The sequence below is a fragment of the Festucalex cinctus genome, chromosome 10 (genome assembly GCF_051991245.1).
Source record: "Festucalex cinctus isolate MCC-2025b chromosome 10, RoL_Fcin_1.0, whole genome shotgun sequence".
Taxonomy (NCBI): Eukaryota; Metazoa; Chordata; class Actinopteri; order Syngnathiformes; family Syngnathidae; genus Festucalex; species Festucalex cinctus.
The window spans coordinates 7,778,765-7,804,561 of NC_135420.1; the positions used below are offsets into that span (position 1 = coordinate 7,778,765).

Here is a 25,797-nt window from a genome sequence, read left to right on the forward strand (position 1 = left end):
TAAAATGGCTGGCAGTGAAATTAAAGGTGTCTGAAAAGTTTCCGTACCCACTCCACATATTAATATTTAGTATACTGTATAATTGTAGTAAGGCGTAATTCCTCGAATTATGTAGCCTAAGTGACACATACGTAAACTTTTGAAACAGCAAATTGATTTAAATTACAAATGTATTAAACACATACACGTCAACAATTGTAAATCTAATCTACATGGATCAGAGGAAAGACATTTAGTTTAAAACAGATTTTGCAGCAATCTGATAAAGTGATATAACTGGAAGCATTTCCTGTTTGAGTGAATAAAACATAAAAAGTCAATTGCCGTTATCGAGTACCTGGTACTCTTCTCTCTCTCTCTCTCTCTGCCAAAAGTCAGGTAAAGCAGCACATCTTTCCGCAACAAGCACTTTAGTCCGGCTGACTAAAGTGGGGTCAGTTTGTTATGGTTGATGAGTGTTTGCTCGAGCTTTGAAGCATGACAGTTGGGATAATGGACTTTTCCGATGGATTACAACATTTCTTTTAAATTTCAACAGTTATTGTTTGCACGCAACTCTTAACAACAAAGTGGAATGAAATCCAATCTGCATTTTAACTCAGTTTGGTTTTGGACCTTTCATAATTAACTACTTGAGCAGATCAAAATATTACAAGCAGCTTTCAGAATTATGCAGTGCAGTTCTACGAGCAAAGTAACAAAAATATTTTTATATTAATATTTTGCTGACAGTGCCAATTAAAAAGTGCAATGTTATAATTTTTGTTAGAGAAGATAGCTTGATAATGAATGAATATATAAGAAGCTTGAGAGTGCTTCTCCGCCAAGTGTACATTTACACAATACATACTTGGATAACTGCAAATTTTAACCCAAATACATAACATGTTGTAAATTACACGTTTGTACAAGAACAATAGGACATTGTGTGTGAGTGCGGTACAGATATGTTATGTAAATTATCATATACAGGGCACTTGCTGTCACATTGCATTTATTAGTAATTATTTTCAGTTTACCAAAGGACACTTAATATGAGTGCCAATAAAAGTTGTTGAATTAATAGCTTAAAACTGTGTTCTATTCATCTGGCTTGTTTCTTCATTTCTTCCTTTGCCATGACTCCCCCATTGCTCAGTCACCTTGTGAAAGTGATGATTATTTCTTTATTAATAATCATTGACACATTTCATGTATAAACACATCGCAACAGGACAACCTTGAGAATAAAATGTACACTGCGAGTACGTCATGTATTGCATTTCACTTTAATTAATTTCGTTTTTATTTATCAATGTACGGTTGTTAGATACCGGATGTTGGTTAATCACATTTTATGCTGCAATCTATTTGGGTTGTGAATGTGAATAGGTGGTTTATGGCATCGTCAATTCCAACACACCCAGTGAGAGGCAGTTCATTAAAATGAAAGCGTTTGAATGACGTTTGATTGGTTTAGCAACCTTTACGAAGAGTCTGAAAATTCAGGGCCTCAAAATATGTACAATGTTCCACAAAATAAATAGTGGCTTTGTTCATATTTTTCCATTGTCATGGTGAGGCTAAAGCACTGATTTTTTTTTTTCTTCTGACTTGACTATATGAGTCTTTAGATCGTCTCAGTCATTTTGGTAGAGGAAGACATACACTGGCAGTTGCTGTCATCCTAATTATCTTTATTATTATTATTATTATTATTATTATTATTATTAGAGGTCCACCATCTTCATTCCAGGATTTTTAAAATCCTCATGAGTCTACAAGGCAGAATGTTTAATTCTGATGTAAATTCCAAAAGCCACAGAATAAATACCAAACACTTTGGCTGGCATTGTTTAAAACATGTACTAATCCAATATGCAATATTGCTTGGATGTGTCATTGTGTCTTATATACTGTTTGAAATAAAAGAAAAGCTGGACTGTCATTCAGTTTTTCAAGCCTTCACTATAATTGCTCTCCAACAGTGGTTTAATTGCAGACTGGTACTTTGGTTTGGTTTGGTTTGGTTTATTCATTTTTTCCTTTCGGACACATTACAGTTTACATCAATCACATCACATCATTTGCAACATTGACATCCGAAAGAAGGGCTGACGGGTAGAAGCCGAAGCTTATTCGAGACCCGTCCCCATCGACCCATTACTATAACGCATAAATCATATACAATATTTAGAATAGTCATGAATTTTTATCGTTATCCATCCCATACTATCCCAGACACTGCTCGCTCAGTTCATCTTGAATGTCCGTGTGTAGATTGTGGCTAGTCCCAGTCATTTGGAACTGGTGAATCGGTCCCCAGACGCCGCCAGCAGGCCCACCCCGCCAGGCGAGCAGCCAAGGCAAGCGCAATTTTTCTCTTTTACCAGTAGGGTCTTCGCTGACCTCGGATCAGCTTTCACACATGTTGTGCTTTCCAGAAGAGTAGATCGGCTTGCATTCTGCCCATTGCGATTCAAGCAATTTCAGCACTCGATTCTGGTCAGGTAGCACCACTGGTTGCTAGCATGTTGTGGATCTGATGACTCCTGTGCGCTGCCCAGCCTAGCTCACCCAGCAGAGCGGCCCACGCCAGCTGCATTCCAGGAACCAGACCACCAACCCCCATTTTGCGTATTGACAGCAGATTCATTGGAGCCACAATACAGCCTTATCATGTAGCCTTGACTGTTAGAACAAATGTCCAAACGGAATTCGAGCCAGACAATATTTAGATTCAAACGGGAACAGCAATACATGTTATCAATGCAGGTGTATAAACAAGAGTTAGCCTTGGCAAAGTCAGCAAATCATCATATACAACTCCAGCTTTGGGTAATTAGTGATGTTGTTGTTGTTGTTGTTGTGATATTGTGAATTACTGTTGTCTCTCAAGCGCTGCCAATTCCTCAGCTCCTTTCACGATTCGTGTTTTTAGTTGACCAGAGTTATCTTTAGTTTGAATAAAAATTCGGCAGTCTTTTGTCCACGTGCTTTCGATAAGTCAATTCTTTCTCATTTGTCGAGCCTTTTTGGCGATGTCAGCATTTCGTTTGATGAGGTTTTCGTTGATGTAGACATGTTACCCACGAAGCTTGTGACGGTCTCTCAGAAGAGCAATCTTTTTCTCTCTGTCAACAAACCTGATCAGAACTGCCGGTGGACGTGTCCCTCCAGTTGGAAGCGAAAAGCACATCTGAATGTGCGCAGGAGCAACAGTTAATCCCAAATCTCTGAGATGAAGTGTCACTTGCTGTTCCACAGTCTCGTTCCCTGAATATTGGTCAGAATCTTCCGTGCTCGTGCTAGCCGCAGCTCTCAAAGGGCCACGGCGCGGCTTGATCTTGATACCGGTGACTATCACATCGTTGATACGAAGATTTTGTTCCAAATCATCCACTTTTTGTTCCAAGGCAACAATGCGTCGATCTTTTTCCTGTGTCTCTTTCTTCAATTGCTGTATTTCCTGAAGAAGTGGCTCAATGCTCTTCTTCATTTGAAGTAATTCGGCAACCATTCCACTGAGTTTTTTAAGAGAAGATTTTATCTCCTCAATCTCGTCAGCTCTTTTTCCGCCAGGCATTCTGCAACAATGTAGTTAAAAATCCCAATGCAAAAATCAACAAGTAGTTAGATTCACGAGCGAGTGCAGGAGCAAGTACAGATGCGTCCTTCCTCAGCAGATGCGTCCTTGAATGACTTTTAAGTGGAGTCAGGTTTATTTATGTAGCCCTTAATCACAAAACAGTCTCAATGGGCTTCACAAGAAAGAGAAAAAAAACAAACAAAAAAAAACATTTCTGCAGGATCCTCAAAATGCTGTCAGCATCCATGACCAGTTTTGGTCTTGTATTTTCATCTGTTTTACAGCGACTTTCACAGTAATGTTACTTTCCTGCCATGTTTTCGCCACTTGATGACTGTCTTCACTGTGCTCCATCGTATAATTATCACCTTGGAAGTTCTCTTGTATCACTTTCCTGACTGATACATTAAATGTAATTTTTTTTTTTTTTTTAAATATTACATCACAAAAATATTGGTATTTGAACAGGGGAGGTGTTGAATTATTATCCACTTACGCTACAAAGGCTATACACAAACTATATTAGAGAGCTTACATGGCTTTACACTCAGTGTTGGTCTGCAGCCAGATGCTGCTGCCAGCATCCCATCATCGCACATTTCACCTGGCAGAGTCTCAATAGTCCATCGTTTGACCACCATCCTGATGAAACCTGCCAATGTGTGTGAGTAGGTGTTAATGCGTGTATCTCTCTCTAATATGCTAACGCGTGAGAAAATGAAAGCTGGCAAAAGGATCTGAATGAACCAAGGCATAGAAGAGCAGTAGATCCTGTAATAAGCTTCATCTTTAACTGATTACTCTTGTTTGTACACCACACACTCTGCCAATAATGTTATATTTGGCCACATGCTTCCATTTGTGTTCCCTACTGTAAGACATTACTGTTCTGAGGATTCGATTGTTGGCTCTATGACAGTATGTGGAGTTTGCATGCTAACTTCATGCTTATGTGGGTTTACTCCAGCTTCCTCTTACATGCCAAAGTCATACACGTTAGGTTAATTAATTACGTGACTGCTGCAGAGTAAAGCAGTAGCGGAGCTACTGCTTGCGAAGCAAAGCAGGCACATATTACTATCCTACAAAACGGCCCCGGCATTTATTATAGTGGAATTTTTCCGAAAAAATGTGATCCGAACCGTTGAAGGTATCAACACAAATTAAGTATCAAAAGATGCAGCACGATCTGACTCGGCAGGGAACCTTTTTTTTTTTTTTTTTTTTTTTTTACGGAATTCTGAGTTAGCATGGCGACACAATTCCCAAAAACCCCCGCAAAAAAGTCCCACAGGAATGAATGGAGAAGTGGGGAAAAGAGCCACAAATTAAGCACCTTTTTTCCAAGCCACGCTGTTGCGCACATACATTTACCGAAGTTAAGTTAGCATGCTAATGCTAAGTTAGCATGCTAATACTAATGGTAAGTTTTTCTGATCAGGTTTGTTAACAGAAAGAAAAAGATTACTCTTCTGAGAGACCGTCACAAGCTTCGTGGGAAACATGTCTACATCAACGAAAACCTCACCAAACGGAATGCTGACATCGCCAAAAAGGCACGACAACTGAGAAAGAATGGAGTTATCGAAAGCACGTGGACAAAAGACTGCCGAATTTTTATTCAAACTAAAGATAACTCTGGTCAACTAAAAACACGAATCGTGAAAGGAGCTGAGGAATTGGCAGCGCTTGAGAGACAACAGTAATTCACAATATCACAACAACAACAACATCACTAATTACCCAAAGCTGGAGTTGTATATGATTACTTGCTGACTTTGCCAAGGCGAACTCTTGTTTATACACCTGCATTGATAACATGTATTGCTGTTCCCGTTTGAATGTAAATATTGTCTGGCTCGAATTCCGTTTGGAGATTTGTTGTAACAGTCAAGGCTACATGATAAGGCTGTATTGTGGCTACAATGAATCTGCTGTTAATACGCAAAATGGGGGTTGGTGGTCTGGTTCCTGGAATGCGGCTGGCGTGGGCCGCTCTGCCGGGTGAGCTAAGCTGGGCAGCGCACAGGAGTCATCAGATCGACAACATGCTAGCAACCAGTGGTGCTACCTGACCAGAATCGAGTGCTGAAATTGCTTGAATCGCAATGGGCAGAATGCAAGCCGATCTACTCTTCTGGAAAGCACAACATGTGTGAAAGCTGATCCGAGGTCAGCGAAGACCCTACTGGTAAAAGAGAAGAATTGCGCTTGCCTTGGCTGCTCGCCTGGCGGGGTGGGCCTGTTGGTGGCGTCTGGGGACCGATTCACCAGTTCCAAATGACTGGGACTAGCCGCAATCTACACACGGACATTCAAGATGAACTGAGCGAGCAGTGTCTGGGATAGTATGGAATGGATAACGCTAAAAATTAATGACTATTCTAAATAATGTATATGATTAATGCGTTATAGTAATGGGTCGATGAGGACGGGTCTCGAATAAGCTTCGGCTTCCACCCGTCAGCCCTTCTTTCGGATGTCAATGTTGCAAATGATGTGATGTGATTGATGTAAGCTGTAATGTGTCCAAAAGGAAAAAAATGAATAAACTAAACTAAACTAAGTTAACAAACTAATGCTAGCTTAGCATGCTAATGTTAAGTTAGCATGCTAATGCCAAGTCAGCATACTACCGCTAATGTTAAGTCAGCATGCTAATGCTAAGTTAGCATATTAATGCTAATGCTAATTTAGCAGGCTAATGCTCTTAATATGCCAATGCGAGATTAACATGCTAATGCTAAGTTAGCATGCTAATGCTAATGTTAAGTTATCATGCTATTACTAATGCTAAGTTAGCTTAGCATGCTAATGCTAGCTGTCTGACTGATTTAGAGGTAAAGTACACCAACATTTGGCAAACTGTTCAGTGCATTCGGCTTTTCACCTTGCAAGAGTCAGCAGTCACATCCAAAATTTCTGCGGAAATTTTTCTAGTTTAGGACTGTAAATTGTCCATAACCTATGGCCAATTTGGAGTCCTATGGACCATAAGTATGAGTGGGAGTTTGAATGGTTATGTGTTTGTATGTGCACTATAATTGTCTGGCAAAAGCTAAGGGGTGTACCCCGCTTCTCGATCAATAAGCTGGAACAGACTCTATCAGCACACCTGGAACTCTAATAAGGACGAGGTTGAGAAAATGGATGGAACGATAGAACAGATTACATCAACATTGATTGATTTAAGACTAAATTGAGAGTATCTATCTGTAGGTTTGAATGTCTATTTGTATGTGTCAGTCCAAGGTTTACCATGCCTATCATCCACACAAGATTCGGTATGCTTCAGTTGCCCCATGACCCTGAACATGATAAGCAATTTAGAAGATAAAAGGATGTTCTTTGTTGCCAAGTAACAGCTTGAAGCTACGATACGACATCTTGCTGGGTTTGTGTCCTCAGAGAATACATTTCACTGGGAAGCTCTCTAGAGTCTAACCGTCAATGAATGAACAATGTCTGTGAATAGATTCTGCCTTTACTATTATACAAACTACAATTACAATGAAGTTGGGTCATTGCAATAAAACCCAAATACAATATTTTGCACATCCTTTTCGACCTATAATCAATGGAATACATGAGAAGGACAAGATATTTCATGTTCAAATTGTCATGAGCTGTGATTTTGTTTTAGTTCAGTGTCACCTGAGGAATTGAAGGTCACAGGCAATACTGGTTATCAGGCTTCACACTTATATGCAAAGATTTATCCAGATTCTCTTGATTCTTTTAAATAATATACATAATTACTTGCAATTGTACGTTGAGAAGCATTGTTCTTATTAAACTTTTGGACTATTTGCTCACACAGACGTTCACAACGTGGTCAACCTCACCCCATCCTTGCATGTGAACAACTGAGCCTTTTGGGGCATGCTCCCTTTATGTGCAGTGATGGCACTTGCCTGTGGAATGTTCCAAACAGATATTTTTTCTTTCTTTGTTTGTTTGTTTTAATTCCTCAACTTTCCCAGTTTTTGTTCCCCCTGCCCCAGCTTTCTTTTGGAACATGTTGCAGTCATCACATTTAAAACGAAAGCATATTTGCCAAAAATCCCACTCTTTTTTTTTTTTTTTTTAAACTAGAGCTATCAAACGATTAATTTTTTTAATCAAATTAATCACATCTTAGAATTTATTAATCACGATTAATCACTTAATTAAAAAGGCTTTTTTTTAATCATCATTTTGTTTTGCCTGCCAAATTTGAAGAGCACCTGTTAAGTGTCAATTCTTTTGACATTTAATGTTATCAGGACGTCTTCAACATTTTTTGATCCACTGCACATGCTCATCCTCCTCTTTTTCTAATCAGTTAATTACTTGCATAATTTAAAGCAGCTATATGTAAGATTTAAAATTTCAAATCTCTACTGCCACCTGTGGCCGAAAACAAACTGCACGCTCGTACACGCTGCGCGCACTCGTACGTGCACGACCTCAATACTGAAGACTGAACTCTTCATATCCAATTAAACTATGTTTTCAGAGGTAAGAAGTTTTATAATGTTATACAAAGCTGGCCACTTCACGGAATGAGACTCTCGATCCCCACTAAACAATTGATGTCCACGGGACGTGCAGATCACATTGCTTTAGTCGGTCGAAGTCCAGTCCTGTGCTGTACTCCAAAACGATGTGCAAATTACGTCAATTAATTGGACCTCATTCCGATGTTAATATGCAGTTACATATTGTAGTCACCCCGCTCGACGGACGTCAACCTGATTCTAGTCATTATTAGTGTATGTCGCCCCCAGCCTAGCGTCATTGTGCATGAGCCGAAAGGTGGGCTGTCATTTATGGAAATTGACGATTGTGAAAAACATATAGACCCATTCACTACTTAGTGTGATACGGCCGTGAATGTTATCGCCATTCAGTAGTACCGTTCACATTCCGTTAGCATAATGTAGCTAAAATAGGCTGTTTTCACGGAGGAAAATAAGGCAACATTTAGCCTGATTGAAACGCTGCGGAATGGAACGTCTGTTCTTCATAAAGTCATTCTGTTCTATTTCATTCAACTTTGCCGCCCCTTTCACGCTAAATGTTGCCGTCCACCTCACTTTCACCCCAATAGTTACGACCGAGAAGTGATCAATCTTGAGGTTACTGCTATTTGAAAACAACACATTTTCTTCTAAATGTCAAGATACTCGCTTCTTACCTTTTGGAGTAGAAAGAAAGCCAGCTGTGAATCACTTTTCTAATCCAAGTCCGATCTCAACTCTCCACCGCTGAAATGTCAAACTAATGTTCACTCTCGGTCTTGCCCGACGTCGGTCACTATCAAGTTTAGATTTGATTTTATTTTTTCGTGGCACTTGACATTGTTTTCATTTTTTTTTTAAGCAGCCTTCCGCGGAGTAACAGCGGGTGTCTGGGGCAGCAGCGAAAATCTGTACTAGTTCCGTCTTCGCGCGATAGGAAACAACTGACGATGACGCGAATAACGTCACATCCCGCAGACAGAGGGCGGGAAATTCGAAGGATTCGGACCGGACGCTTCCTAAATAATATTGGCCAGAGGCTTGTAGGAGTACCCATTGTGAACAGCTAAGATGTTGATCTACTAATTAGAATATGTTTCAGTCATAAATGGTCAAATAAAAAGGCTATTGTTAAGATATTTTTTTGGGAAATACTACATAGAGTAGCTTTAAAATGGGGAAAATAATGACCCCAATATTTTGACATGAACAAATATTCTGAATGTCATACACAAACATTTATCAAATGCTTTAATGCATGTAGTTATGTTTATTGCTCAAATACAAACTGTGGTACCTTTAACGTAACCAGCCGCTATCAAGCTAAAAGTTAATCTGGCACCCGTCAGAGAAGCAAAAGAGAGGTGGATCCTTTGATTGAACTCATTGTCGACCACCATAGCTTCTGCTATGACATTCCAGGCAGCATCCTTTTTTAGCTCGTCCTTATAAAAAGGATGTGCCGTGTCATATATAATTTTGTGGCTTTCCACCTCGATTATAAATCTCTTCTCGTCCATGTTAGCTGGTGCTTAAACAGTGAATTAAGCGTTAAGCATTATGATGTTTTGCTGACATGATTGCGAAATAGGATCTGGCGAGTATTTTATTCAGAAAAGTAACCGGAGTTTTTATTTTGAAACTGCGTCGGTCTTCCTGTCCCGTACGATGTGTTCTATGCTAGCTTGCCATTTGATTGATGCTGACGGATGCGTCGTCCGGCAAAAATAAAAAATAGTGGGTTCCGGCACGATGCAGCTGGTCCGCAGTCGTTCTGTAGTGCATACTCAGCCGGTGTAATTTTAATAAGCTGACAGAATGGAAATGAATTGGCTGGCTCCCGGAGCGGAGACACAACACACAGGCATGAGATATAACCCCGGGGTGATGTCGGTGTGGCTGCCAGTGTGTGCCTACGACCATCACCAAACATTTGCACCACTCATACCAGTGTGAGTGGCACTGGAGGCAATGCATGCAAAGTGTCTTGCCCAAGGACACGATGACACATGACTTAGGGAGAGCAAGGATCGAACAGCCGACCTTCTTGTTATTAGACAACCGTCTCTACACACTGAGCCACAGCCACCAGAGTTCTTTCTGACTGCTGTTGATACAGCGCCTCAGTAGTGGCCCAATGCAACCAGTTAAAATACATTGCTGCCGAGCTGAACAGAGCTGCAGTGCTTTGTTGAGCGATATCAGTCACTCAGGCCGGAGTCAACACTCAAATTAGCTGGAGGCGGCCGCCTCTGTATTTTGAACGCAGGAAAATCCCTGCAAATGTACACACACAAGCACCTTCTCTCTTCTCACTGTATGCAACTTCTGGCTGTGACCATTGCACACAGGGGTCCTGCATTTCCAACAACTGACCTTACCGTGGCATACCCCTCCCCGCCCACTAAATGCGACGAGCAGCGTCCTTGGACATTTACAGGTCAAGATGAGCTGAAGTGCATTCACGTTAATAGCAAAATATTTTCAGAAAGCCGATATTTCTCTACGAAGCAAGCAGAGGGGCTTTAAATTTTTTTCGTGAAGGGTAACTTCACACCCTCACCAAGCAATTTTGCCCAAAAACAAAGGAATTACACATCTCTGTTTTTCGTCTCTGTGTGCCCTGCGATTGGCTGGCAACCAGTCCAGGGTGTACCCCGCCTACTGCCCTGAGCCAGCTGAGATAGGCGCCAGCACCCCCCGCGACCCTTGTGAGGAATAAGCGATCAAGAAAATGGATGGATGGATGAATCCTAAATGAACGTAACATTCATTTAAAAAAAAAAAAAAAAAAAAAGGGTTGTTGCATATTTGCACATTTAAAAAAACAATAGCGCAGTTAGTACTTATCTCATTTCATTTTCCTGTGTGCTAATTTGTCCCACATGGACGACCACGCTTTCCCTGCTGGCTGTGATGCTATCCAAAATGACAGATGTCAGGCCGCTCAGCTCCAGAACCATGTCTCACTTTCACACACAAGTGCAATTATCAACACCGTCTTTTACTGATAGACGAGTAGTACATAAGTAATTATATGCTATACACGCCACTATTCCGCCGATGAGCATGCTTGACTACTAACTTGTACTTATTGGCTGTGTGATAGCCTATAATTAATTACATTACACATATTTTGCTGTGATACACACACATTTACAACACATGCATTGATTCACACATTCTCTGTGTGAGCACGCAATCACGCACTCACACAGAGCACTAGTGAATGAATGAACACCTGTTTACACAGCTGGAACTTGCCTTGGTGGATTGTGGACATTAGTAGGTAGTTATTACTGCCCACTTCCATCCAGTACACATAATGAATGGTTGGATACATGGATGAGCTCCAGTCAAATAATTATTTAACTTGGTATATAATTTCACAAAAGAAGTTATGTTTTTCTCACCATTTTATGGGGGGTTGTTTGATAATGACATTTAATTACTTTCCACATACTTGAAAGATGGGCAGGGGGCAAGAAAAAAGCCAGTATAACCATGATTTATCTGGAACATCCCTCCTATAAATATGTATCTATCAACCCACTGTTCTATGATGCAGGAGTCACCACACTACATGTGCAGTATAAACAAAATAGACCCCATGTAAAGTCATGTAAACTGCAATTCGGGGGCAAAGCATGAAACAGACCACTTGTTCTCCTTCTGCCATCCTTCTAAATCATATTGACCAAAGCATTATCACAATCAACAATACACATGAGATCTATCAAAAGATTGTGCCTTACAAAGATGTTCATGGAAGGCAATTGATGATGCCGAAAATGCAGATTTATTAATAAATTATAATAACACTAAAAATATTAAATTAACATCTTTTACATTGTCAGTCAAAAAGTGTACTGAAGGTTTATGAAGATGCTCTTGTATTTTGCTGTGAGTAACACACTATGGGGCCTATTCACTAAAGATTTGCATCGTCTTTGCACGGCGCTAACTGGTAAAAATGGAGCAATTCGGGAGCGCCTAATTCACTAAAAATGCGCAGATGGGGAAATCCATCACTAAGTGCGCTGCCAACCAGATTACGCCACGGTTTGCCGGTGTTATTTGCGCGTATGTGAATTAGGTAATTTTCATACATTTGATGCAAAATATGCCCACCCCAATGCAAATGAGACTCATTGATATACAGCGCCTAATTCACTAACGCCAGCGCAAATAGCCACATGTAGTTTGTGTAACACAAATAACGTTTATGGAAAGCATGTATTTTCCTGACACAACCTCGATCCCGGGATCATGACAGCAGTGCATGCCATTTGCGGCACAACATGCACTGGGGAGAGGGAGAGACTTTTCTATCTTGGTTTAGGACACATAACGTAACACAGTCTGATCGGCAATGGCGGGGAGGCATTTCACGATCATTTTAACGTGCCAGATGCATACTGTACGCCAACTTCTGAAAATATATTTTTAATAAACAATTGCACCAATAATTTGTACTTTATGAATAAATAAAGTTGCTCTGTGCAGCTTAAAGTGTATGGGACAGCTCAGGACATTTTTCAATACGTTGTTTGGAACAATATAATATACACGACAAAATGAGCGGCTCGTCGAGTCAAAACATATTAAAAGAGTATTTCCTTATTTTTATCTTACCCGCGCAAAATCTGGCCATTTGGCGCGCTCCAGCGGCCGAATCGGATATTACATCAGCGGAAGAACGGAAGTCAGTGTCTTTGCTTTGCCACTGCAGGTTATGACTGCTGTGTGTTTTATCATCAACTGAATTTCTACAACGCCGTCTCATTGCGTGGCCGGATTTTGTTGTAATCGAAGGGAGGGTGGCGTGAGCCTTTTTCAGTTCCCTCAAGATGCAGCTCTTGGCGAAAAATGGACAAAGCAAGTGCAACAGACCAGAGATAAATGGACACCTAACTCCAACGTCAGTGTTGTACAGCGCACCGACACCGGCCCTGAAGCTGTCACTTGGCTATAATGTGGGGTAAGAACTACAATCTAGAAAGTTAACAACACTTATTTGCAGCTCATGGCAAAAATAACCACTGCCAAATTAATATACAGTCAATGAAAAGGTACCAATTTCTAATGAGGAACTGCTAGCTTTCCATTTGTTGTCTATTTTATTTTGTATTATGCTGTGCATATGTGTTGAAGTTAACAACAGCTCAAACTTTGTTTCAGATGGTGGATGAGATGCTTATGGAGTGAGTATGAGTCGAATGAAAGTGCTCCACAGGCGACATGTTTGGAAGATGATTTGTGTGAAGTATCTGGTGTTTGCATCCAAAATGTGAGTAAATTTATTGTACAATATACATGATTGATAACACACGAATTTATGGAAAAACAAATTACTCACCCCACCTAGTGTTCAAATTTGTCATGTACATGTAATTTACAAATGTATTGTGCATTTTTCAAAGAATAAAATGGCTGTATAGGTGTAAATATTACCTGGATTCATTACAAATCAACTGAAATATAGCAAACATTTTATTGTTTTAATATTGCTGATTATGGTTTACAGCTCAAAATATCCTATCTCAAAATATTAGAATATTTCCGCAGACCAAGTAAAAAAAAAAAAAAAAAAAAAAAAAAGCCATAATATTCTAATTTTCCGAGACGGTCCTGTATTGTGCGCAAAGTCCTGGGGCAGCCAACATTTCATATGTATTTTTAATTTGAAATATCAACATTCACAATTAGAATTCAATCTAATCACAACATAGTGGGAAAAAGTAGAAATAGAAATGAAAGTTAATTCTAATTATTTTACATATATGCACAACATGATTAAATAATTCAATGGGTATATTATTATGTACAGAATACAGAATATGTGGAGGATCTTAAGAAGATTGTGGAGACCATCTGTCAGGGGGCCAATCTGGATGAGGACACACTTCTTGAAAGCTGCCGCTGGACCAGGAAATGCAGAACGAACGCCGACCACTGTGTGCAGACTTTCAGAAGCCAGACTAGGCAGAGGCTGTGCGGTCATACAATTCACACTTTACTTACCGTTAACTTTTTCAGTGGAGTAATAGCTGAGTTTTAGACATGACAATTTCAGACTCGGATATTGGATTTTGTGACCAATTGTAGGAAGCGCAATGAGCTACTGCCTTTCGATATTTTTTTTTATTTTTTATTTTTGTGGGAGATGAATCACTGGATAGTTTGACTGAGGACTCGCAAGATGCAATTTGTACATTTGTAAAATAAAATTGTAAATTTATAGGCATAGCTGATTGTTCTCTATTTGTTCATTTATAATTTGGATGAAAAGAAAAAGGCATGTATTTCTTTTGTATAATTGCATTTATTTATATCATATTTCGTGGTATCCTTTGTAGTCATTCGATGGAAATGTTCTCCTTTTTACTGACACTACACAAGAAGGAATCGGTAAGCGGTCTGCAAGACTTCCACACTGAGGCAGACCGCTTTGAACGTCCAGTGATGGGTGATGCACTGGTTCTGCTGCGCTCCGGACACTGACAGCAAACGCTCTCCTTCACTGTTGACATTGCTACACAACTACCAGAGGAACACCTGCAAAGCACAAGCAACTTTTTTTTTTTTCCCCAGCCATTTATAACATTTACAAAGAATTTGTTCATTATTTGAGAATTACTTGGATTATGTATTTCAAGCACTTTAGGAGAAAAAAAGTGTCATGCATCTGACTGGTATGAGGTCAATCTAATTTCCAAAATGCATGTTCTAAACTTTTTCCATTGTGAATTGAGTCTCACAGTGGTTGGCATGTGCCAATGTAAAAGGGGCAGTGGTGGCTTCACTTCTTACGACAGCGAGTAAGCAGCATTTAGTTTATGGTTTGCATTTTAAGATGGATAAGTTCTATTTTGCTACTGCCAATATAAATTATATTTTTACTATAACAAGCATAATCATTTGAGTGTATTGGACTAAACCAAGCTACATTTTGGCCACAAAGCTTTTGCTATTTCGCCCATACAAAAATCTAAACAGCATTGTTAGTCCATAATTTCCTTTTAAAATGAAGAGTAAGATTTACCATTCTGTTCTGGAGCCTGCCGATGTCGTCCTCTACCTCGGCAGTTTGAAACTGGTCACAGCCACCTTCATTGTAACGCAGATGACCGGACACAGTTGCACCAGCACCTTCATCAAGAAAAGGCTCAAACCGATACAGCTGGATACATTCCTGGGCTGAAATATCTTCGTCTGAAGACTGCTTGTTTAGTCGGGTGTTATATTGGTGCGTAATGAAAACACAAGGACAACCGCTTTTTCTCGTCCCTCTCTTTACTTCTCCTCTCTCCTCTCGTTCACCAACACCACTCCTTCTCCCCCCTTACATTCCACTCTACCACCCCTAGCGGATGGAGGCTGCAAGCATACAGTATTATGAACACAACATCTTCCTCTCTTCCAATAAAGCTAACTACTTCCTCAACCATTTTCAATACTGTATATCAGAGTAACATCTAGTGTCAGCATAAGATAGAAAACCAACAGCACGCATCATAGCAACAGTAACAGTGTGTACATTTATTTTTTATTTTTTCCCAACATGGACATAACTTCTTCAGGTCATAACATAGTCCTTGGCCCAGGCAGGCGGACGCCTATCCCTTGAAGACCTGCATTGTTCATCAGCTTCTATATGAGCATCAGTTTCCGAATATGAATTCTGCGCTTCCCTGTCCATGTCTAGTTCAACGTCCCACGTTGGTAGTGCAGATAGGTGTGATGCATTCCAGGTCCTTCCATCATCCAGCAGATATGTGTGAGGACCTTTTTTCCTCATCACCACCCGAGGTTCAGTGAACTTTTGTTCTCCTTTTTTAACTTTCCATGGCTTTCTGACTCTCACCTGATCTCCAGGGTGGAAGTGTTGTTGTTTTGCACCTCTCCTCATGTCTGTGTACTTTTTCATCTTGTCTTGCTGGTGTTTCACCCTTTTCCTCATGACATTTTCCTGCATTGTGAAGGGATTGACATCCATTATCTGGAGTTTTGTTCTCATGTGTCTCCCATGAAGTAGATATGATGGGCTGACTCCAGTAGTTGCATGAGGAGTTGCTCTGTAATCCATAAGGAATGATCGTAAGAAAGATTTCCAAGGTATACCTTGTATCGAAGCAGTCTGCAGGCAATCTTTCAACACCCTGTTGAATCGTTCAACTTCCCCATTAGCACGAGGGTAGTAGACTGATGGCCTCAGATGTTAAATGTCTCTCTGTTTGAGGAAATTGTTGAACTCAGCAGAGGTGAATTGTGGACCATTGTCGCTCACAATCTCTTTCACATTCCCCTCCCGTGAAAAAACTGTAGACAGGAACTGGATAATTGTAGCAGTATCGACACGCGCAGCAAAAGCAACTTCTGGCCATTTACTGTGGTAGTCCACCAGTGTAATTGCAAACCTGCAGTCTCTCGGCCCTCTCTCGAAGGGGCCAACGATGTCAATGGCGACCTTCTCCCAAGCAGCTGAAGGCAGTGGAACAGGCGTCAGGGGTGTATTGTGGGTCACAGCTGACTTATCATTCTGAAGACAAGTGTCACACCCCTTAATGAATGCTTCCACCTGTCCGTCCATCCCAGGCCACCAGTATAGTTCTCTTAGCCTTTGTTTCGTGCGGACAATGCCCTGGTGAGTCTCGTGGGCTATGTCAATTAGTCGCCTTCGCAAGGAATCAGGAACCACAAGGCGGTAAGAACCCCTGACAATACAGTCATCCAGTAATGACAATTCATCACGTATCATGTAATATGGACGCAAGTCAGGGTCCACAGCAGTCATCTTTCCAGGCCATGGCTTTAGGAGTTGCGCCCCAAGCTTAGAAAGTACAGGGCAGGAGTGACATGCAGCTCTGAAGTCATCCCTAGAGACTGCTTCAGCAGCAAACATCAGTGCTGCAACTGTCTCCACAGCCTCTGCGCGGTCCAGTCCAGTATCAGGGAGAGGCAGCCTGGATAAGCAATCAGCAACGTCATTTTGTGAGCCGGGTCTGTACTGGACGTCATAGTCAAACTCCATGAGACGAGCAGACCACCTGGCTATGCGAAGGCCAGCCCGGTTATTTCCTTTAGACGTCAGGAGTGTAGTCAGCGCCTGGTGGTCTGTGCGCAACAGGAACCTCCTCCCCCAGAGCCAGACCCTCCACTTTTCAGCAGCCCAAACGCATGCCAGAGCTTCCTTCTCCACAATTGAGTATTTCTTTTCAGCATCACTTAGGCTGCGAGAGGCAAAAGCAACAGTTTCTTCCATACCAGCATCATTTATTTGTGTCAGGACAGCGCCAAGTCCATAATCTGAAGCATCGGTCGAGACCACTGTGCTTTTATTCGGATCAAACAGCGCCAACGCTGGGCCGGCAGCAATCATGCTTTTCACTTGGTCAAAACTCACTTGAGCTGCATCCGTCCATTTAAATTCAGAGTTCTTTCGCAGTAAGGTCCTCATTGGTTCCACCACACTTGCATAGTTGGGCATAAACTTGCTATACCACGCACTTAAGCCTAGAAATGAACGCAAAGAAGCTGCATCGGCAGGCGCAGGAGCATTCAGTATTGCCGTGACATGGGAGTCATTCGGCTCCAAGCCGACAGGCGATAGTCTGAATCCTAAGAAGTCAAGAGTAGTCTGCCGGAACAGGCATTTTTCCATATTCAGTTTCAAACCCGCCTCCTGAATGCGGTGTAGAACAGCTTGGAGGTTGGTGTCATGAGCAGCCTGCGACGATCCATAGACAATGACATCGTCCAAGTAGCACTGCACACCCTGTAGTCCACGAAGAATTTCCTTCATCATTTTCTGGAATGTAGCAGGAGCAGAACTCAGTCCATATGGCACACGGCAATACTGGTACAGGCCCTCGTGTGTGATGAAAGCAGTCAGCCCCCTACTGTCTTTGTGCAGCTCAAGCTGATGGTAAGCACTCTTCAGGTCTAGGGTGGAAAACATCTTAGAACCACGTAATTCTGACAACAAGTCCTCAATCAATGGTAAAGGGTGGCTGTCAGGCACAATTGCCTTATTTGGTTCCCTCATATCCACACACATGCGGATCCTTCCATTTCTCCTCCGAGTAACAACAATGGGGGACACCCATTCAGATGAGTCAATCTTCTCAATGACCCCTTGCTCCTCGAGCTCAGCCAGTTCCTTGGTGACAGCCTCACGAACTGCAAGAGGTAATCGACTAAGCTTTTGTTGGACAGGTTTCACCTCTGGGCGGATTTGCACTTTATGTACAAAATTCTTAGCAAGTCCAAGTCCTTTTCCCACCTTACAACTCATGGATGAGTGTACAGGGTCAGATTGAGAGATCAATGCACAAGCCACATCAGGGTCAGGCGACAGTTCCACCAACCGCCCCCCTTTAATTTCAATGTCAAGAGCTTCACACAAGTCCAGCCCAATCAAGGGCGTGCCGGATTCAACAACATTGAAAAATCCTGTGGCACTCCTATTCCGGTAAGTAACTGTAGCCTCGAGGCGACCAAGCACTGGTAGTTTATGTTTTGAGTATGTCAGCAACCGTACTGTAGGTGGGCCAAGCTTGCTCTTCTTGAAGTGCTCCATGTACATCTGTTTTGGAATTATTGAAGCACCAGAGCCAGTGTCGACTAGCATATCACTGTTACAGATCTGATGTTTTCCCGTGGCAAGGGTGAAATTTCCCACAAGTCTCCCCTTAATAGTTTTTTTCTTGGCAACACACAGCACCTGCACTTCTGGAAGGTCCACTTCATTCACTGATGCAGTAGATCGGCAAACCCGAGCAAAATGACCTACTTTACCGCATGTGTTACATTTGGAAATCTTTGCAGGGCAAGACTGGTCATTAGCCAAATGAGTTAACGACCCACATCTATAACACCGACTGGCTCCACTTTGCTTGTTCTCTTTTTTCTTCCTGCTGGCCTCAGACCCAAACGCCCTGTTACACGTTGCCCCTTGGTGCTCGTATATTGCATTTACATGGCTCGCTTCAGTGTCCATAAATGTCTTTGCATCAGCAACGGCTGTCTCCATTGTTCTGACCAAAGTTACAGCCTTATCCAGTGTCAGGTCAAGTTCAGATAGAAGTCTTTCACGGATACGGGGCATGCAAGTCTTCTCAACTATTTGATCACGTAGCATTTCATTCTCAAAAGCGCCAAAATCACATGTCCTGGCGAGCTCCCGTAGCGCTGCCAAATAGTGGTCAATTGACTCACCCACCGCCTGAGCACGCTGCCGAAAACGGTACCTCTCAGCAACAACATTGACTCTCGGCGTGAAGAAGATCCGTAAAGCCAGCACGGATCCATCGTAAGTGTCAGTAGAAAGCGGCAAGGTATTGTAGATCCTCTGCCCTTCTCTTCCCAAACAGTGGATCAGGAGTGCACTCTCACTTTCTGTCCGCTGAAAAGTCCGAACCCCCCGATCGCCAGCAGGTAGTTATCAAACAATTATTGCGTTTTTAACACAGTAATCATTGAAATCACATTATTTGTACTTGTACTCTTTTAAAAAAAAATACTTTTAGGGTGACTTTTTTTCGTGTCCCATACACTTTAATGGCGCTATAAACGCTTACTCTCGGTCCAACCTCGCTTTCTGATAATGAAGTATATAATTTTAGTTATCTATGTAGATTCATGCCCCCCATCCCTGTAAAAGGCCCCCTGGTTTGACCCAAACCTGCTCTGACACATTTTCCTTTCTTCTGACACAAGCAGACATATGTAGGGGTTTTCCGATCACGTGTGCTCTGGCTGGCCTTGGAGGCATTCTGTGAGATAGGGGTTTTCCGAACACGTGAGCTACACGTGCTACACGTGAGTGAGCTCGCCAAGAGCAGGGGCAAGCTATAAAAATGTCTTGTCCGCAAGATTTATGAGCAGGAAGTTATACGTGAGCTTGCGTAACTATGAAGTTCATACAGAGGTCAGCTTTAAAATAGGCCAAAGGTACAGGCCTAAATTTGCGTGGAGTAACAGTGCCCCCAATGGTCACAAAATAGTACTGCACCAAGTTAAACTCCTATCTTGCAGTGCACTCTAGTGGCCAAAGACATTCATATGAATAATTAGGCTAATATGTAGGAGTGGGCAAATTTTTTAGTGCCCAATAACGTTACTTATCTTAAGATGTTACGCCCAAAGAAAAGGTTTGCCGTGGATCGAGTAAGGCTATAAAAACCAGTGCATCCCTTTGTTCGACGGATTTCTGATCCCTTCTGGACAGGATATATGTCTTGTTTGTATGTCTGTGTCAAATAAATCTTTTTGTCTACAGCTTGAATCTCGGCCCGGCACTTTTTGTTACTTTTTCTTCTAGATTCTGAGTTGTTAAACTTCTCCTTTAAAGCGAATACAAGCGAAGACTCTCCTTCCAACACCCGGGATGCATAATATACGATCACTCTTGGAGAGGACAGTCGGACCCCCCCCCCCCCCCCTCCCCGACATATCTCCCCTGAGCGTCGGCCCGGCGGGAGGGCGAAGATGGCCTCCGCCGGGACGTAAATCTCGGTCCGGCCGTCTGCCTCTCGTCCGGGTTGACGAAACAACAATAATGTCATATTTCTCGCAAGTGTTACTATAACAACCATGTTCTTGGCACAAATCCATTGCCATGTGTGGTAAATCAGGTGCAAATTTTCTCTAAGCTGTCAGTTTTGTGGGCGTGATTGCGCCGGTATATGATTAGAGCAATATCCTTAGTGAATAGGTGGGTAACTGGGCGCAGACTGCAGGTGCAGTTGTGGTGCAATATTTCGCGCTATTACGGGACGCAGCACATTCTTAGTGAATATACCCCTAAATGTAGACAATTCCAGACTATATCCTAAAATATGATTTCAGACAGAATGGAAAAAACTCTACAGTGGCACACAAAATAAAACGGTACCTGGCACCAAGTCGTGATGTGTCTTACAGGTCGGGGGTAAATGTTGGACAGATTGTGGGAGGAATGGGGAGAACACATCGGGGAGGTGGAAGCGTCTGGACTGATACGCAGTCTGACAATCAGCAGCCATGCCATCTCCATTTTCTTTTTTTGTTTCTTTGTGTCAATCTGCTGCCTTCCCTCTTGGGCTTTATTCTGTGCTTAAAAATAAGTGTATCTCATTCACTCAACCGTTCTCGAGAAAAATTTTGTACCACGAGAAGAACAATGCATCCGTCTAAGAACACGCCACATAACAGTCACACCTTTATTTGTATTTTGTACCGAAAGATTTGTTTGTTGCATTTTCTGTTATTCTGTACTTGGATTTTAAATTTCATAAAAATACATAATGACAACGACTTAATAGGTCTATGCTTTTCTCAAGTCTGTTGTTGAGAAAGTTTCTTAAGAAAAGTTCAAGTGAGAGTCATGACTATTTTTAACCAGCTGGGGTAAATATTCATGTTAATTGCATGCACACAACAGCTAGTCCTTACCCGGGATTTACACCGGTTGCGTGTGCGGCTGCGGTCGGTCTTGACTCCGTGCTCCGGACGCGTCAATTTTTTGGCCAACTCACACCGGCTCCGCACAGCTGCGGTCCGGCAGCTCCGTCGCCGACCACTTCCCGCCGTGTCTCGTGTGACCGCGCGCGATCATGTGGCATTGAAAACAACGACAAACACACAGAAAGTCTGTGCTCAACAGAGAAGCAGAAAGAGAGGTGGACTTTTATTATTTTGTGGCTTTCCACCTCCAATATAAACCTCTTCTCTTCCACGTTCGCTGGTGTCTAAACCGTGAATGAGCACCTCGCACGTTAATTCCAGGCCCGGCTACGCCCACATCACGTTTAGCTAACATGCGAAATAGGAGCTGACGAGTGTTTTATTTTGAAAGGTAACCGGAAATTTATTTTGAAGCTACGTCGGTCTTCCTGTCCCGCTCGATGTGTTTTGTGCTAGCTTGCCATTTGCCGGAGGCCGACCGATGCGGCATCCGGCAAAAATAGAAAATAGGTCTATCCTTGCAGAAGAGCTGCGGCACGCCGCAGCTGAGACGCAGTCGACACGCAACGCACACGCAAGCGGTGTAAATTGCACCATTCGAATGAATGGGATCTAATTGGTTGCGTCGCCGGAACGCACCGCAACCGCACCGCAGCCGCATCCGGTGTAAATCCCGGGTTAATTTGTGTCTGCAAACACCAAGCCACCTTTTATCAGGGCATGAGACTTGCACACTAAATGAAATACAGCACAAATTTGATGGGATTTTAATTAAAGAAAAATAAAAAATAATGTATTGATTGATTGAATTTGTATTTTGTTTTGGGATTGAGTGGAGGTCTGGCAACCTCCTAAGTGGTGGGTCAAGGAGATTTGAAAAGGTGCTTCTTTTTGGTTCGAAGAAAAGACAGCGCTGTTTGAAAATAATTTTACTCCACTTTTCATCACTGACGTCATTCATAACCAACCGTATCACTGATGCGTCTAGCTTGAGGACTTACAAAAATCTAAACATGAAATATATTCATAATTGTATTTCTTTTTGTAGGGAACCACATCTTTCTTTCCTTTTGCTTTGTAGTCATTAAATATCCACTTGTGCACAGACCCTGTTTTCATTTTATCATATTATTGGCTAAATGGTACGTACACAAATATTAATATGTTAATTGCCAACCACCCATTTACATTTTTGAAAATAGAAAGGCATTAGATTTTTGGATCTACATGCTCTATTTTATGTATATTTATAATATAGTCTGTCTTTTTGTCACTTATTGTATGTCATCTATTGGCGATTGGAGGTTCTGTTTTCTGAATACATTTTAATGGAAACACTTCTTTTTCCTGTCCTTTATAATATCCCTTGGACACATTTCGGTGTTTCATAACATAGCTGTACAGTATTTATCTGTGTGGATAGTAAAGTTTAAGATTGTTGGGGCAAAGTTTTGTGTTCACTAATGCCTTGGTCAGACTACACGAAAACAGCCTGATTTTAGCCCGACCGACGTGTTGCGGACAAACGAGGCATGTCGTCAACGATTTTGGGTTGTCCTGACGTAGCGTTGCCCATGTAGTGTGACACATTCAACGATTGGTCGCCTGTTGTCCGAGACGGTTCACGACCATCACGACGAAAATCGAGCATGTTAGAATTTTTGCTCGTCTTGACGCATAATGTGACATCCCTACGTCGTCGTCCGTTTGGTTCCACAGCATTGACCAATAGCGAGAGGGAGCGAAACGTCAATCACACACTGAACAGCACTTTATAGCTCTTATTTATTTATTTATTGATCCACCGGATATCTCATGGGATGGTGCCAGACAGGTGCAACACGGAAAAAGCGCCCCGCTGCAGCGCTGCGGCTGCATGGCGCGCGCACGCATCCATGCAACCCATCGTCAGGCAACGGCGATGTGAATAGAGGACCAAAAAATATATATATTTATTGTGACTGTTGTTCTAATAATTTCCGAGATTTGGGCATATGAGTAGGAATAGGCACATATTTAGTGAGGATCGATCAAATTTTCATAGAAGTCGGGCCAGGCCTGGCCGCCTTGTCACCCGCTCTCACTTGAAAGTTTTTTTTCCCCCCTCGGAGTGAGTGGCGTACTATCCAATGCACCGTACTAAAACAAGTCAAATATGAATAAATTAAGCAGTATAAAAAAATACTCAAACAATATATTTCAGTGTTTGATAAAATAATAAAAGAAGATGTCATCCCACAAATTAATTAACAAAATCGGCTATATTACCCCGGCGCATGTAGGCCTAAATACATTAAAATACAGTGTTGGCTACTAAATCATATTTTGAACACGACTGAGGAGCAGGGAGCGCAAGCAATGCGCTCACATCACACTTGTCCCATGCGTGCTCCATTCAGGCAAACACTTCCTGTCCATGGCTCTTTTTCTTTTTTTTTTGGTTCCACATCCATGACAAACAGTGGCCGATGCGTCTCTCTTGGCAAGACAACACGCGGTGATCGGCTGGTGTCTTGTCGCGTTCAGACTTGTAGTGTGACTACACGCCACAGCCACGACACGGAGCGAATTTATCGGGTAATGTGACAGTCGTGTAAGACAAATAAAATCGCGTAGTCTGACCTCGGCATAAGACTGCATTCTCCACGTTTCTTCATATACAGCAGTGGTGTCTAAACTTGGTCCTTGAGGGCCAGAGTCCTGCAGGTTTTGGACGTTTCCCTGTTCCAATGCACCTGTTTCCAATGAACAGGATCGTTGCTGATGAGCTTCAGGTGTGTTGGGGAAGGGAAATCATCCAAAACCTCCAGGACTCCGGCCCTGGAAGACCACTGATATACAGTACTCAGACACGGCGCTCCGCATATGCTTATCACGCACTGCGCGTAGGGCACCAACTGCCTAAGGGGGCACCAAAAAACAAATCAAGCCCGTAAAAATAATCATATTAGTAATTATAATATCAGTGTTTAATATTTAAAATAAAAGCTTGTAACACCTGTTAATAAATACAAAAAATAACGTAGCATTATTTACTCGACGAGCGGTATCGCTGGTCTACGTTGGTGCCCCCCCTCCCCTAGTAGTTTGTTCCTATTAAGGAAAGGGGGAGGGTTGCGGGGTGCACTTTTGCTCCAACGAAGCAAACTACTAGGGAAAGGGGGAGGGGGGTGGGGTGCACTTTATGCTTCAATCGCAAATTTGGCAGAAGTTTATTCTTGGATATCTGGACATGTCATTAAAAAGGCATCAAGAATTGGGGGCGGAAAAGAGGAAAAGAAAAAACAATGAGATGATGCTCGCGCGTCACTTGCAGGTATGACAATTTGTTTATTTTGTAGCAGCTACGTTTACATGACCACAGTTAGCAAAAAACAAAACAAAACAAAAACACTCCAAACCGTCGCAGTGGAATGGTTGTGACCAGCACGTTCATTATACAGTATGTTAAATGGAATGTGACGAGACAATATTGTTTCATATGGAACGGCCAAGAGCGGGATGTACTGGTGAAAGAGTAATTTGAAAATAATAATAATAATCATCTTAAGGCTAAGTAGATTTCCTCATTTCATATTCATAGTTTTAACATTATGTCCAGAATTTTTACATAGTGCCCTATCAGTCCTTCTCTAAAAAGGTAGATTATTAAAATTTTCATGTACCTGTGTTTTAAATATAGGCCTGCACAATACCATAATCCTAATCAATTTAGAAAATGTTTGTACCATGGTTGGTTCAAAACCATATTTCATTGTAGAATCCCTGAATATTGTCTTGTATTTCTGAATACAGGATCAATGCTTCAATATGTTCAAGGAGCATTTCATACCCTAACATAAATGCGGAAATTGCACAAAAGCTGTCATATGATGACCTGATAGCCGATTTTGCAGCCCAGAAATGGAGACATGTGCCTCTGTAGGGCCTCTACTAACTTGCTTGCACTTTGTTTATTTCCAGATGTTTATTTGTTGATAGTAGTGGCATTGAGTTTTATTTTAATTCATTTAGCTTTATTTATTTGAGTATTTGGTGTCATTGTTAGTTTTAGAAAGACTTATTATTTATCACTTATTTTTGTGAACATTTTTAAAACTTCAATATTGACACTTACAAGTAGGGCTGGGTATCTATTCAGATTTCCAGAATCGATTTAATTCGATTCACAAGGGCCCGGTTCAATTCATGATTCACAACGATTTTCGATTCAGTTGAGGAATTCATGCAGCACATATTTTAGACAGTCAAAAGTACCAATGCTTCAAAGAGTAGAAA

General features: G+C 41.8%; 1 long non-coding RNA gene across 1 annotated transcript; it reads left to right on the forward strand.

Moving 5' to 3' along the window:
- Nucleotides 1-13,217: 13,217 nt before the first annotated feature.
- Nucleotides 13,218-14,317, forward strand: LOC144027738 (uncharacterized). Its single transcript, XR_013285528.1, has 2 exons — nucleotides 13,218-13,360; nucleotides 13,901-14,317. It is a non-coding gene; the product is annotated as an uncharacterized LOC144027738 (long non-coding RNA).
- The last annotated feature ends 11,480 nt before the right edge of the window (nucleotides 14,318-25,797 follow it).